Genomic DNA, 14,481 nt, shown 5'->3' with positions numbered 1-14,481 from the left:
TAATAACTTATCCAATTAATATATAAGATATAAGTTATTATAATATACTATAGTCACATTCTTATAATATACACATTATATAAGTTTATATACTTAGTTTATTTTCTTATGTTATGCATGTAGGCATATTCAGCCAACATTTGGGAGCTACATTGGAGCTAAATGGAGCATGTAACAGCAAGGAAACTCACATAGGAACGCTTAGGAGAGCATAAGGACCCATTGGTGAAAAGTTATTCGGGGGCCCGTGAGCTCATAGTTGGATTGAACTAAAGATTTGAGCTACAAGATGACCTCATTTCAGTTGGGGAGCTGCACCATCATCACCACCACTTAGGACACTTCAAATATGTCCTAAGTCAAAATTTGTGAAATCGAACCTTTTCACGAATAGTTGCCACCTCAAGAGGTACCTTTTCACAAGAAGTTGCCCTAACATTCACCATGCTACAAGTCACTTATGATCAGCTCACCTCCAGCTCATTCACACCCGAAGTAGCTCAAACATGAATGGTTACCTTTTCCAAACATTGTGACCTTTCATGAATGATGCTGCCTATGAAGATGCCTTTTCATCTAAGAGCACGTTGGTTAAGAAATTGCAACCATTAGAGGCTTAAATCACCAAGAGATATAATATAGAGCTTATACCTATTCGGCCACAACACATGCCATGAACATGAAAAATATTAGAACAACCTTATCAAATACATATATTAGAAAAAAACTCCATCCAATAAATCTATTTTTAGTTTTTAAAATTTTTGTTTTTATTACAATGCGCTCAACATGCATAATGTGAAATAAAACGATTATCTTAAATAATGTTTTGGTATTTTAAAATATTTGAATGATATTTTTTTGGTTATTCATTGTTCTCTATTGATTAAAATACTTACAAATATTTAAAATAATAAAGAATGACCATATTTTTTAATAAGTAAGAAAAACAAAAATCGGAAGCTATTGACGTTCTTAAATGTTATTCCATTTGTTATAAACCCTTGTAACACAAAGAAAATTTATTTGCAAAAAATGTATTTATTAAAGCAAGTTAAAGCTACTAATGTCATCTTATTTCAATAATATGATAAAAAAAAAGTTGTTACGATCAACCATGTTTTAAATTTTTATGTATTTCATATAATTCTTTCTTACTATGAAACACAACTACTATAAATTAAAATAAGATATGATATGATATTTAGAATTCTAGCGTGGGAGGTTAATTAAATTTCTCACGATTGCATCAAATTATTAATTTCTACTTATAAGTACAATATGAATACATACAATCTTGATATTTGTCAAAGTAAAAACAATAGAAAGAATTCTAATATTTGACATGACATTGTTTGTAGTTTTAAATGAAAAAGTTTTCCACCATAGTGAGATGTTGTTAACATAGAAATAATATTTTATTAAGCAAATGTTATGAGAGGACAATTTTATTCTTTCTTGGCTTTCAAATAAGATCCAACTTGACATGAATTAAATTAAGCGCTACTCTTTAAGTTCATGGAACAATATAAAAAACAAAATAGCAAAATTGTTGTTGCGGTTTCTTATAATCCTTTTTTAACTGGAGCAAGTCAATATCTTTAAGCGGACGGTGAGGGTGGATGGGTTAATACGAGACAATTGTTCCAAGTCCTAACACTCTTTTGCATGATTGTCTTTGACTTCACGTGTTTGACTACATGATTTTCAAGGGTTCTCTTTACGAGTGCAAAGTGGCATACTTTTCCTAATACGATGAGTTCATTACAATACTTGTCAGAAACGCTCCCGTTTTTTAATATATTGTCAAAAACTTCCATCACGCAATGCATGCCTATTTTAGCTTCCCAATTTTTCTCCTTAATTATCCGATCGTTCTTGTTTATAGTTGTCCCTACACCAATTGATATGAACAAAACCACTAGGAAAGAAAACGTATTGAGACTTTCCATATTGTATAAGAAAACTATCATTTATTGGTTGAGCTAAAGGACATGGGTTTGTGAGGCATTGTAATAAAAGAAAATGTTATATATTTCACCATAATCGCATTTAATATTATTTATTATACGATAACATTATAATTTAACAACATACATTTATCCTCCGTTTCTTTTTTCTTATGGCATTAATTGAACCAAAAAAATGGGTCAAACAATGTCAATGACAAACTACAAACACTATAATAAGGGAATACAATAACTAAAAAAGAAAATAGTAGTAATCTTAATTTAATAGCACATATATTCAGTTTTGGAATTTGTATATTTAGTAATATTTTTTAAGCAATTTAAGTAAACACAAAACTACAAATTTTCTACTTCTTATCGGAATTAGTATTGTATATATATCGCCATACAAAAATAGTCACTTTCAGGCCCTATTTTGTTAAAAATATGCACCATAATGTTAATAAACAATGTGAAGCATAAAATAAAGTATGCTTATTTTTTTTAATAGAAATTATAATATTTAACATATTTTTCTTTTCAAAATTATAATATGTGGTTTAACATTTAAAACTCATCCAACTTGGATAGTGAATAAAACATTAACGTTAGAGTAATTGACTCGCATTGTAAATTTAGCATTTTCGAATGAGATATTAGATTCCCATAGACATTTTTATTTCTACTCATTACACAATTTTGTTTTGTTTTCAAATAACTTAACTCGTTGTTGTGTGGACAAGTTTAGATGTATGTCATTGTTGCACTCCAACGTATTTTACATATCTTGTCCTTCAATCATATTGAGAAGGATTATAACAACCCTATGAAATACATATACGATTCATATACGCATTAGAAAAAACTCCATCCAATAAACCTACTTTTAGTTTTTAAAATTTTCATTTTTTAATACAATGCGCTCAACATGCATAATGTGAATTGAAACAATTATCTTAAATAATTTTTTGGTATTTTAAAATATTTGAATTATATTTGTTTGGTTATTCATTGTTTTTTGTTGAATAAAATACTTACAAATATTTAAAATAATAAACAATGACCATATTTTTTAATAAATACGAAAAAAAATCAGAAGCTATTGACGTTCTTAAATGTTATTCCATTTGCTATAAACCCTTGTTTCACAAAGAAATTTATTTGTAAAAAATGTGTTTATTAAAGCAAGTCAAAGCTAATAATGTCATCTTATTTCAATAATATGGTAAAAAAAGTTGTTACGATCAACCATGTTTCAACTTTTTATGTGTTTCATATAAACTACTAGAAAAACCCCCTTTAATGACGCTCATTGTGCGTCATCTATGGGTGTAGATGACACACATTTGCAAGTCATTGAAGGCCCCGACATAAATCTTTGATGACACGCAATTGTGTGTCATAAATCTATGACGCGCATTTATGACACTCATTTATGACATACATTTGTGACGCGCATTTATGACGTTCATTGAGCGTCGTTGAAGCCCTGGTCATAAATTAAGATGACACACATTTGTGTCATAAATTTATGACACGCGTGTATGACTTACATTGAGCGTCATTGAAGCCCCCGTCATAAATCTGCTTGACTCACATTTGTGTGTCATAAATTTATGGCACGCATGTATGACTTTCATTGCGTGTCAATGAAGCACATGTCATTAAAAATGAAGACACACATTCATGTGTCGTGCTTGTATTTCATAAGTTATATATATATATATATATATATATATATATATATATATATATATATATATTGATTGACAAATAATCAAACTAAATCACATTTAATGCCTCATAAAGTAAAATCTATGTATCATATTATATATAAACAATCCATTTGCATACAATATATTCACATTAAGTTATCAAAAATATTGTATTAATCATATGTCCATACAAAATATCACGGGATAATAAACTTTGCCACAAAAGATACACATTCTTTGCGAATATCATCAATGTCATCATCCGTGTATTCTTCCTTCCCATCGTCAACCTAAGTAAAAAATATGAAATAAGTATATAATTTACACTTATTTAAAGTGAAGTATATAACTATCAAAGAGTACTAAAATGACCAATTTTAATCATAATAATAAGATTATTGCAAGTACGAAAATCATAATCTTTATGAATATATTTCTTTTGAAGTGTGTTTGTAATATTTTTAACATCCATAATTAGAGTTTATTTTAAACATAGTTATACTTACATATTTTTTCATAATAAAGAAATATTTGGGTTAAAAGGTTAAAATTGGTCGAACCAAATCGGGTTTTATCGGGTTAATCATATCACACTGGGTCACTATTTGGCTTGTTATATTTGTAGGAATGTCAAACTGAGGTTAGTGGTTTGGCCAAGATTTTTAGGCCCAATACGTTGTGCACTTGAATCCTATTTCAATTGCAATTAAGAAGCATTTTCATAGATGCCAAAGTACCAAATGGACATCTCTTACATATCAAAACCAGAAATTTCTTTAAGCTAGAGAAATGAAGTGTATGTGTTCACTGAAGTTCACCAGGCAGAAGTACAGTATGTGAAGAGAAACATGCTTGATCTTGCAGTACTAAAAAGACCTTTAGCCAATATTATGAAAGGCCTACATCAAGCAAAGAATATTAAGTCTAAATAAAAATGCTTTGTAATATAAATAACTTGTAGGTCTTATAAAGACAATTACAGGACAATCAAAAGAATATAAAACAAAAGCCCTGATAATCGTGTTCTTTTTCCACGTATAGTTACGGTAATTGCTTATAATGACTTTAAAAGAACGAAGAATACAGGTGTGGATAGATGATCATCGAAATTCTGAAAGATCCTAAATTTCATACTTTTATCTTCACTGGCTGTGGTTAGTTGGAGTCAGTTCGTATGTGGTCAGGTGGTGAAGACGGAAATTTGGTAGATGGGTTCACAAATTGACTAGTTTGACACAGAAAGCATCTCGTTAAAATGAACAAAAGCATTTCGTTAAAAGTCCAAACTTAATAAAAAAAAGTATGGTTTTGCTAGTTTTGACTAGTTTTTCAGGCTCTTGGTTTACAGTTTTTATTGGCTCTTACTTTTTTATTCAATTTAAATGGGTGAATCGCTATACCAACTAGGTCTTGATTGAATTGGCTGATCCGGTCAGGCTTGTATTACCTAAATGCTTTAATCATTTTTTTGCAAATAGTGATGAAATGGCAACAAATTCAGTCTTATAAACTCTGAACATAGCTGCTATTAGTGCACAATGTAGTCTTGCAGGATATAAGAAGTAATTGATATGATTTTTAGTAAAGATTTCCTAAATGAAACCCTAAGTTACAGAGAATAAAAAAATAGAGGAAGGAAAATCACCATAGCTGAGAGCTGCATGTCTGGGAACTAACCTACAAGAATGCATATATCATTATTATCTTGATTTTTAATTAAACTATATACAAGTACATTGAAACTAATAGTTCTGTTCCAGGAATTGAAATCTTAAGTTATTTTGATACATCCTGGTGGCTCGGTATAAGATGCATATTAACACAAGCTATACCGGTCTTTGGAAATAATTAAGATCAAACAAACACTAGCAAGAAATTTATAAGGGTCCTAGGCTTCCATCACCTTTCAGGGCATAATAGAGCTTTGATGCACTGACGCACTTTGACACGGAGTATCTAAATGTTTGACACAAATATAGCTATGATATTGCAAAATATGCATCGAACACACAGGGACATATCAAAAGAATAAAATAAAAGTATCAATTTTACATTTTTAAAAATCAATTAAAAATCAATTTTAAATGTTTTAAAAATCAATTAAAACTAATAAGTATCAATTTTACATTTTTATTGTGTATTGTTATATAAAGAATGTTTTTAAAGCTGTGTCCTGCCATACTCCTAATTTTTTTGAAAAATCCTATTATGATTGTGTCCATGATGTACCCTCTATTGTGTATCTTTGTCCGTGTATCCGAGATGAACGCTATGAAGTTATAGTCATCATTGGAAGATTTTAACATGTTACTGTGATGCCAATAACTTTGGATGTAAATGAAACAGAACTGTACCGATATAGAAAGATAATGTCTTCAACATTTGTAGAGTTCTCCTATGGCCGTAGCACGCTCATGGTGTAAAACTTTATTTTCTCAGACTGAAAAAGGTTGTAGAAGGGGAAGAGTGTAAGAACTATAAGTTAAAAGTTCAATGAGTGTATGTGTGTGCGTGTGTTTTCCCTTATTCCTCTCTAGATGAACATGCCATTAATTGTGAGAATACAGTAATGTGTACCTTTGGTAAGCAACTTTCATTAAGTAACTCGGTTAAGTGAGTGTACACCAGAACCTGCAAAATAAAAATATCGCATGCCCCCAATAGTATATTGATAACTATTATAGTAAACACACAGCCAATCATTCAATAAGTTACTCAATTTCGCTTAAATTCTTTCATAACATCATATAACCACCATAAATATTATGTTTCAATTAAATCAGTAGCCAAACAACAAATATACCTCCATGAGCTTGGAAATGAACAGTGGTGAATGCTAAAGCCAAGTAATTAAACAAGCTGAGAAAAAACTGTGGAATTTTAGTACTTAGCTCTATATGAGAGTACACCTATGTTACCAAGGGTAAATTTCGATATGGATTTCGCTATGAACATATTACTTTTCCAAGTTTTTCCATCTTTTCAATATCAAACCTCAAATCAGAATATCAAAATATGTGTCTGAGATGGAATAAGTGGGGGTAAACAACATCATAGCAAAATGTTTCATACTTGTTGACATAGTAGATTCAATCTACCCATCAGATTATAACAATAGCTGATATTTTTGTGAGAGGAAGAACAAATCAGCAAACCTTCAGTGGAACATCTAAGTTGACAAAGTGCGTTATGGTCCCACCAAGAAGACCAATTCCATCTAAATTCAAAAGGATACAATAACTCGATGAACATATTTGTGGTACTGCATAACCAAAAATTACATATATGTTCTATGAGGTTAAAGAGTATACACCAACTGTCTGTCAGGGTTCCTTTACCAAATTCATCCACCAAAACATAAAGACCGTGAAGTTTCCTGCCTGTGAAATTATCATCACCAACACTAAAAAGTGGACATTTCCTAAACGACCCAAAGCTCTTTTCAAAATAAGAGATGACAAAAGCTTAAATTTTTGTAGCACTCTAATTCAAATTTACAAAGCTACTTTAAAATCCAAATCTATTTATTATTTGTATTATATTTGAATATTATTATCTGAATCAGAACAAATATACGAGTCCCTCAAATCTCTAAATTTAGCATGACAAAAATATAAAGTAAACCAATTATTGATTCAGATATTTGATTCAGAACCAGTTACAAAAGTAAAGCATATTCGGATAGTGGATATCAGATGTTAATAACTGCATCCACTCCAAATCCAGTCAATTAAAATTTCACTTTCTAAATCCTCAAATATCGAATAAAAAATCAGATATACACAAATATCCAAAATTGCACTATCAATCAGTATCCTTAATCACAACATGCCATTTCATAAACCTAGAGACATGGAGCTATCATAATCATTCTAATCAAGTATACCTTAGCTCATTCCCACTTGATGTAGATCTATCATAAAAGTGGACTGTTCTATAGTCATAAGCTTGCCTCCTATCACACAAAATATCCTGTGAAAATGGGAAACACGGTTGACTAACATACCAGATAAAATACTAACATAGATACATAATTTTAAGAATGAATTTAGCAACAAGCAGAAGTTACCTATTAGTTAATCCAACTGTTGCAACATAACCAGGTACAAAACTTCCAATATGAGAAAGGAAAACAATTAAAGCCACCTAGGAAAACCATAAATTTGTAAGTACAATAAATGGATGATTATGTAGGATACTAAAGTATTTATCTCCAAAGTATCATGAATTTAGTATTTCAAATAGGCACAGTTATATAAATCCATTAAAACTTGGTAAATGTACGCACATAATCACACGCCTTTTATAAATATGCTTCCACTAGAAAAGTACACCAGACACACCTCCTTATATAGATGTTTTTCCCTGAATAATGAGGACCAATGATGATATGAATCCTTCCTAAAAATAACATAACCTTATAATTTGGAGGGCGGGAAGATCTTCACAGTGAAATAATCAGAACATGTTTTTCTAGATGAGACGCATTTTCATGAGATTTTTAGATGCTACCATTGAACTCTTAACTCAACTTACCATCATCAAGAATCTTTGTGTTAGTAGGGATAAATGTATCTACTGACATTTCCTGCAAAATATGCCTGTAGACCAGTATGGAGTTGTTATTTCTTATTAGAGAAAAAATGGTGTCACTTTTAATAATAATTCTCTTGATAGTTTTTCTAATAAAGAATTGTAAAATTGTAAGTAGATGGTTCGTTCCTTCCATTTTATAAATCAAGAATGGTCTCTATGGTTAAAGTAGGCCTCACATAATTGTTCTGGCGAGCAACCATTGCTAATGACAACAGGCAAACATCAATATGAAGATATTATTGTTAGAAAAACAGTTACCTCGGACACGTTTATGTTTAGAGAAGAGAGAAAAATAGAGATAAAGATAACCTTTTATGATTCTTACAAATCAAGTTCAGACACAAAGTTCATAGCCTTGTGTAAATGTGTTGAGAACGTTAATATGTGTGAGACCAAGTCTCTGATAATTTCCCTCTCCATATCTCGTTAATGAATTTAAGAATTAATGTTACAAAGAAATTCACTAAAATCACGTTACCTTGTTAACTAACATGACCTTTCACTTGCTAGGAGCAGCATGGGCTGGTATATAGCTTGTTGAGATGGGCTACTCGATGAAAGTTGTAAATATTTTTTTTGATAAATGAAACTTGTAAATATATAACACAGTTGGACTTAACAACTTAGAAATGAATTACAAAGCATACCTAGAACTTTATGATAAATGTCTCCAAGAAGGTTATCTAAATCTCGTGTCTTTGGAGTACGATAAAAGAATCTTTTTGTTTCTCCATCAACATCAGAGAACTGAGTTTCCATTGCATATTCTCCAATAGATGCAATAAAAGTGGGAATAACAGTCACAACCATTTAAATATGATGAAAATATCAACTTAATTAGCCTTGAAAATCTAACATTAGACAATTACCAATTTTGCTAGCCATCTGATGCATGCATCAACTTACTGCGAATTCAAGATCTTCAATTCTCGCATGTGCAATATCATCGGGTTTCTCTTCAAAAAAACACATCAAGTATCAAACGACAGACAAACAAAAATTATCATGCTAAATGTTAATTAAGATGCACTTGCAGTAGAGTAAGATTATGTTTAGTATCACAAGAATTTATTTGACACATGGATATACGAAGAGACACATACCCACCTATTTGATGAATATAAACAATACAAGGGACAAACTTCTCTTTGCATAAATGAGGAACTTGTTCAAGCTCTAACAATGAAACCTGTGAGGATGCTAATTTATGTTAATATACTTGTAGGAACCACAAATGGTATTTTGAATTCATAATATAAATGCTTTATACACTAACAAGCGCCTCTTCCTGAAATTCTTGCAATTCCTCATATATTTATCTCAGCTCATCCAACTGCGCACATATAGAAATAACACTAATGTGAGATTTTTTTAGAAAAAAAGGAGAAAACCATTCCTAGAAAAAACATGCTATCATCATCACAGAAAAATCAGAACTAATGCCTAACCTCATCATATTAACCCTCTTTCACTTGTGTCTCATAACCCTTCTCTTTACTTTTGCATCTATAACACCAATAACTGTGGAAACCCAAATTGAATGGTGGAATAAAGAATGAGGAATACCTGTGGAAACCCTTGAATTTGGACTCCATTGTCTACGTTGTGGTGAATGGTCAAACCAGTGGGAGGTTGCAAAGAGAGAAATGGGGAAGCAAGCGGCGTGAACTTTGTTATCGAGAGGAAGAAGCGGGAAAGGATGAAAATAATGGGGAGAAATTAAAATACGACTTTTACAGATGAAACACAATTAAAATTGTATTATGTATTTTTGCAAATTTTTTGGATTATAACTATTAAATATGACACACATTATTGTAAGTCATAAATCGTTCAGATTTTAAAAAACATGACATTTTTTATGACACACATTTTTTGCAAGTCATAGAATAGCTTGTGTCATCGTTCGTGTTCCATTAAAGGTATATTTTCTTGTAGTGATAATTCTTTCTTACTGTGGAACACAACTACTATAAATTAAAATAAGAGTCCTTACCTTCCATAACAAAAGCATCATTGAATCAAATTGTTTAGTTGACAAACTTTTTTGATAAAAAAACAATTTTACTTAATTGAGAATATTTTAATTTTAATAAGGATCAGAAAAAAAAAACTAGTCAATGTTCTTAATTTGTGAGAATGATACTGCAATATGATATGATATTTAGAATTCTAGTGTGGGAGGTTAATTCAATTTCTCACGATTGCATCAAATTATTAATTTCTACTTATAAGAATAATATGAATACATACAATCTTGATATTTTTCAAAGTAAAAACAATAGAAAAAAGTCTAATACTTGACATGACATGGTTTGTAGTTTTAAATGAAAAAGTTTGCCATCATAGTGAGATGTTGTTAACATAGAAAAAATATTTTATTAAGCAATTGTTTTGATAGGACCATTTAATTCTTTCTTGCCGTTCAAATAAGATCCAACTTGAAATGAATTAAATTAAGCGATACTCATTAAGTTCATGGAACAATATCAAAAACAAAATAGCATAATTATTGTTGTTTTTTCTTATAATCCTTTCTTAACTGGAGCAAGTCAATATCTTTAAGCGGACGGTGAGGGTGAATGGGTCAATATAAGACAATTGTTCCAAGTCCTAACACTCTTTTCCATGATTGTCTTTGACTACATGATTTTCAATGGTTCTCTTTACTAGTGCAAAGTGGCATACTTTTCCTAATACGACGAGTTCACCGCAATGCATGCTTATTTTACCTTCACAATATATTGTGAATATATTGTCAAAAACTTATATCACGCAATGCATGCTTATTTTACCTTCACAATATTTCTCCTTAATTATCCCATCATTCTTGTTTATAGCTGTCCCTACACCAATTGTTATGAACAAAACTAGTAGGAAAGAAAAAGTATTTAGACTTACCATATTGTATAAGAATTGGGTTGTTCCTTTAGTTTGGCTCGAAAGATTAATTTTGAACTAGGTATGTTATCAAGAAAACTATCATTTATAGGTCGAGCTAAAGGATATGGGTTTGAGAGGCGTTGTAATAAAAGAAAATGTTATATATTTCAACATAATTGCATTTAATATTATTTATTATACGATACCGTTATAATTTAACAACGTACATTTATCCATCATTTCTTTGTTCTTATGGCATTAATTGAACTAAAAAATTGGGTCAAACAATGTCGATGACAAACTACAAACACTATAATAAGGGAATACAATAACTAAAAAAGAAAATAGAGTAATCTTAATTTAATAGCACGTATCTTTAGTTTCGTAATTTGTATATTTAGTATTATTTTAAACAATTTAAGTAAACACAAAGCTATAAATTTTCAACTTCTTATCGTAATTAGTATTGCATATGTATCGCCATTCAAAAATAGTCACTTTAAGGCCCTATTTTGTAAAAAATATGCACCATAATGTTAAAAAATAATGTGAAGCATAAAATCAAGTATGTTTATTTATTTTTAATAGAAATTATAAAATTTAACATATTTTCCTTTTCAAAATTATAATATGCTATTTAACATTTAAAACTCATCCAACTTGGATAGTGAATAAAACATTAACATAAGAGTAATTGACTCGCATTGTAAATTTAGTATTTCCGAATGAGATATTAGATTCCCATAGACATTTTTATTTGTATTCATTACATAATCTTTTTTGTTTTTGAATAACTTAACTCGTTGTTGCGTGGACAAGTTTAGATGTTTGCCATCATTGCACTCCAACGTGGTTTACATATCTTATCCTTCAATCATATTGAGAAAGATTAGAACAACCTTATGAAATACATATACGATTCATATACACAATAGAAAAAACTTCATCTAATAAATTTATTTTTAGTTTTTAAAATTTTTCGTTTTTAATACAATGCGCTCAACATGCATAATGTGAATTGAAACGATTATCTTAAATAATTTTTTGGTATTTTAAAATATTTGAATGATATTTTTTTGTTTATTCATTGTTCTCTATTGATTAAAATACTTACAAATATTTAAAATAATAAACAATGACCATATTTTTTAATAAGTACAAAAAACAAAAATCGGAAGCTATTGACGTTCTTAAATGTTATTCCATTTGTTATAAACCCTTGTATCACAAAGAAAATTTATTTGTAAAAATTGTGTTTATTAAAGAAATCAAAGCTACTAATGTCATCTTATTTCAATAATATGGTAAAAATAAAATTTGTTACAGTCAACCATGTTTCAACTTTTTATGTATTTCATATAATTCTTTCTTACTGTGGAACACAACTACTATAAATTAAAATAAGAGTCCTTGCCTTCTGTAACAACCCAGAAATATGAAAAATATAATAATAATTGTAATTAAGCAATTTGGTGAAATTTTGGGGATTTAATTTAAATCTTTCAAAACTTGTAGGTTGTTTTAAGAAGTGAATGAATTTCAGTGACCAATCATAGAATATTTACAAGAAGTGTCGGCAGAATTGCATTATATGCGTGCAATTCATTTCTGATTGAAATCAGAAACAATTTGCTCAAAATTCGTTCCTCTCGCACCCTCCTTTCAAACCCGATCCCGACGTCGTCTGGCCACCAATCGTCGATTCGAAACCACCATCGTGTTCATCTTCGACCAATGAACAAAACCCCGTAAACCAATTATTGTGAAACATCTTCAAATGTCATGAATTTTGATTCAAAGTTTCGATGTTTTCTTAGCACCACCACCGTGAAAATCTTCAATTCATCGTTGATCGTTGCTCCGTTTATGACACCTCCCGCGCCATCGTGTTCCTTGTGTCGTTTTGAGTCCGCCGGTGTCCTTCCTGTCTCCGTCGGTGGTGGCGCGTGAGGAAGGTGAAGTAGTCAAAGTTTTTGATGTGTTAAAATTGAGGTCTCCGTCGTTCAAAATTGTGAACAGATATTGGTAAGTACCTTAAAATCCATTAAAATAATTTTAGGAATTTTTTCGTGATTTTTAGGCAGCCGTAGGCCACCGCACGCGCCAACACGCGCCGCCACTGCGCGTGGACATTGTCTGGCGCGTGTGGGCAGACTTGAACCAGTCTGACCTGACCAGACCTGACCCTTTGATCGTTGACCGCCGTTGACCACCGTTGCCTGTTGACTTTGATCGAAAAATTCAAAATTTTCGAAAAGTCGTATTTTGTGTTTTTCGACATCCTGAGTCCGAATCCGAAGTCCGTTTTTCTAAATTCGACCTTGAAAGCCTCAAAATTGTCAGTCAAACCCGTTGACTTTGACCAAAAAGTCAAAATTTTTGAAAAGTCATATTTTATGTGTTTCGCTGTCCTGAATCTGATTCTAAAGTCCGTTTTGCCAAATTTTGACTCTAATGTCCCGAACCAAGCTCGTTAACCCAAAAATGCTTAGTATTTTTAGCATTTTTTTATTATTTATTTGAGATATGGTTATGGAATTGATCCAATAAGATATTTTATGAAGGTACTCATTTTTCACCTGAGCGAGGATCAGTTAGGTCCAGTATTTTCTGTTCGTTAGATCCGCCCGATCCGCGTACTACACGAATTACTCGTAGGTTTCTGTAAATTATTTAAATTAAGGTTAAGATTATTCATATTAGGATTCCAATATGGATTTTTCCCGATTCGTAGGATCTAGCGCCGCAACAGAGCGTGATCGACAGGCTCATTAGTAGGCTTCCCTATTCGATTACTCAGACTATTACATGTGTGTTTCCTGACAGTGTTATTTTACTATTTTAAAATTTCATTTGAATTGTTTCAGATTGGTGATAATTTTGAATATTGTTATGACATGATACTTGATTTTTTAATATTATTTACTAGACATCTGATTTCCATATTTCTGTAAATGATTTTCAAGCATGAAACATTTTCATGTTTTAATGGATTAATCACCATTTTGATTAGAATGCATACTTGTTTATTTATGTCATTGGGGGGAAATATTGTTGGAGGAAGTATACTTGTAGGCTCCTCGGCTTTGTGTACAGGGCCTTACTGGACGTGACGGGGTGTATGGTTCTGGGGAACCTACACATTTTGGACGTGATCGGATAGGGGTAGTGTTCATTTAAAAAAAACATTTTTGATAAACCGATTTTACAAAAATATTTTATCTGAATGTTTTTTACATTGTATGGAGCACACTGGGCTTTTTAGCTCATTTTGTAAATTTTACCCCTTTCAGATAACAGCAGACCGTAATCTACCAAATTTGGCATCAGGGGAGATC

General features: G+C 30.9%; 1 pseudogene; it reads right to left on the bottom strand.

Annotated features, from left to right (window-relative positions):
- Window positions 1-5,963: 5,963 nt before the first annotated feature.
- Window positions 5,964-9,855, bottom strand: LOC120137218 (annotated as a pseudogene).
- Between the last annotated feature and the right edge of the window lie 4,626 nt (window positions 9,856-14,481).

Source organism: Hibiscus syriacus, unplaced genomic scaffold (genome assembly GCF_006381635.1).
Source record: "Hibiscus syriacus cultivar Baekdansim isolate YM2019G1 unplaced genomic scaffold, ASM638163v2 tig00001980_pilon, whole genome shotgun sequence".
Taxonomy (NCBI): Eukaryota; Viridiplantae; Streptophyta; class Magnoliopsida; order Malvales; family Malvaceae; genus Hibiscus; species Hibiscus syriacus.
Note: the sequence above shows the minus strand (reverse complement) of the source record. Positions and strands in the feature narration are given on the sequence as shown.